This window comes from Medicago truncatula, chromosome 6 (assembly GCF_003473485.1).
Source record: "Medicago truncatula cultivar Jemalong A17 chromosome 6, MtrunA17r5.0-ANR, whole genome shotgun sequence".
In the NCBI taxonomy this organism is placed as follows: Eukaryota; Viridiplantae; Streptophyta; class Magnoliopsida; order Fabales; family Fabaceae; genus Medicago; species Medicago truncatula.
The window spans coordinates 18,415,335-18,418,421 of record NC_053047.1 but is presented as its reverse complement, the minus strand read 5'-3'; positions in this window follow the sequence as shown (position 1 = coordinate 18,418,421).

Genomic DNA, 3,087 nt, shown 5'->3' with positions numbered 1-3,087 from the left:
TGTGACACGCTTCACAAATCGTGTCACGATTCCAAGTTTTCCAAAACACCAAATTGAGAGTCATCCTCAACAATTCTCCACCTTGACTCTAAATTTGTGTTGATGCCAATTTAACCATCAACCACCTTGCTCCTTAACATTGCCTTGAACTATTCCCTAAGACAAAATCAATCAAGTCTAAAGCCCTGCTTGAACCTTGATCCACACACCGACCTCCACTTGCATCCAACCTCCCTTGGTAGTTCCACAAGCTTCCATATCTTATTCCTTGCATTCAACTACACTTTGTAGTTCCACAAGTTTTCACCTTTACCTTTTCAAACCTCGGAATGCCTTCCGCCCTCTTGAAGTTCCTTGCACTACACTAGGATTTTAGGTAGTTCCACAAGCAACCTCTTCGGTCGCCGGAGTGATCAAACCTGTCCTCCCGAAGATTCACTTGCCTCCAATTACCATTGGTATTTTCCGGTAATTCCATAAGCCATGCCAAACATTCTTCAACCCTAGGAATGCCTTTCATACTCTTGAAGAATTCACATACTCACAACTAGTGCATAACACCCAAGGCCTCCATTGTTTTACCGCTTTGGTGTCTTCAACTTGTCTCCTCCTAGTCTCAATAGAGAAACACTCCACCTCAAGCTAAGATTTCTCCACCTCAACATCTAAACGCGTACACACACTATGTCTACACCTTGCAACTCCACCTCTAAGGTTGATCACGAGTATTCTTCACACCGCCTCTCCAAGCTGAACTTACCCATTGAGAACATACACATCACCGCACGACATCACCATCATGACCTCCTATCTTCACCTTAACTTTCTTTGATTCTGCTAGGTTGACCAACATCACCGTCTCAACCTTCAATGCTTCCATACACTTCCATTCAACCATGCTTGTTTCCACCTCCAAGATGTAACCTTTAGTACCCATGGTGCACACTTGACAAACTTCTCCCCTTGCCCCACGGTGGGCGCCAATTGTTGTGAATTCGGGACTCAAATTTCACACCAATACAAACTATGATGTGTGGAGCAAGTATCAATGGCAACCAATAACCAAATGTAAATAACCGCAAGCAATAACAACAATCTAGATCTAATCTAGAAAACAAGTGCATAGCAAAACCACAATCTAACCAAAGGATAAACAAGATAAAGAGCGTAAAAGGAAAGATAACAACACCAAGAAATGTTCACCTAGTTCGGTCCAAACTTGAACTACTCTAGAGGGGAGATTGATCTCTCCAATCCACTATCAATGAGTTCTTACAAAGAGATACAAATGGGTTACAAGAAATTAGCTTCAACAAGCTCACAAAGAACAACCCTAATTTCTACCCATTTTCCCAATCTCACAAATGAAGAAGACACTCATGAATTTTCACTCTTAGCCTTTGATTTCACTGATGATCTTCTCTTTTTGTTTCACAAGACTCACCCAAGTTGCTCACAAAAGACTCTCCACTCATGTGTTTCCCAACCCCATGAATCTAACCCCCAAAATGCACCAACCCTTTTCACAAGAGCCCCCTATTTTGGTTCTCCAACATTCACATCTTCAAGCTTTGAATCTCACCCAAAGACCATCAACCTGTAGAGATACTTGCGATTACGTACCGAGTACCCACTGTAACACCCTGTTTTCCCAACTTGATTTTTTTTGCATAAATCAGAGTAAACAACTAAAACAAGATGCTACACTTCTTTCAGATATAAATATAGTAAAATTACTATTTATTTAAATCATCTCATGTCATCAATTTAAATCTTAATGCAGCAGAAAATATTAAGTTAAACATTGTAATGGCATAATGGCCTCAACTTCGACAACTTATTAAAATCCAGTCTAGGTAAATCTTCAACATAAAATCATAACAAAATACATAAGACATGGAAAACAAGTAAGATCCCCATCCTGTTACGTATCAGAGCGACTCCTAAGACGACACGAGGAATCAACTCACATCAGCGGTTACTCCTAGTTATCTGCACGTTACCCACGTAGAGGCAACATTCAAACAGAAGGGGTGAGATTTTACATTCAATAATAATAAGCATACTATTCATCAAATGCATTTAACAACATAAAGATCATCAATTAATAATAATAATTATTCATAAGGTACTTCATTAACAATTCATTGATAGACGACAACTTAACAACAACGACAATGCGACATCAACGGCTTCAACTTGACAATGCAACTACAACTTCTTATTCATGCATGTGGTACCAACCAGGGCATCAAGCCCTCAACATATAGAGCATAAATATACTCACAGGGCATCAAGCCCTCAACATAAAGAGCAAATAGGCTCACAGGGCATCAAACCCTCAACATAAAAAGCAAAAGCTCACAGGGCATCAAATGTAACGCGCACTTTCGTTTAATCGTTGAATTAATTGAGTTTAGGCAATTATATTATAATTATATAGTATATGCATGATTTTGGTATGTTTTGATGATTTGATTGATGACGTGATAAGTTATGAGTTTTGGAGGATTTGATTATGATATGAGATTTATTTTATTGTTAAATAAAATAAAGATTTGAAAATAATATAAAATATTTAGTTGAGGGCTGTTTTGATATTTTAGATAGTTTTGGGGGTGAAAGTGAGATAAGGTAAGTAATTAGGAAGAGATATAAATAGGAGAGGACCTAATATTTTAGAAACTCATTGTACGTGAAAACTTTTGGAAAAGGGAGAAAAAGCTTAGAGAGGAGCAAGAGACCAAGAGGGCTGCGATTTTCTTCATAACCAGGTAAGGGTGGGACTAATAACTCAGTAACATTAATCTCTGTAATTCTGATGATTAGTTGACAAAGTTAGGATTGATTTAGAGAAGTTTTGGAATTAGGTCAAAACCCTAAAATTTGAGAATAAACGGTAAAACTTGTTTAGATTGATGAAAGAACAGTCCTTTAACCTTAGAATATGTTTAGGAAGAATTCTGGAATCAAAACCAAGCTTAGAACCATGCGAATCGACGGATTTTGGTGTTTTTAGGAAGCCTGGCCGTAGCGACATTCATCGCTCGCCACGGCGAGCTATGATCCTCGCCTCGCGAGTGATGA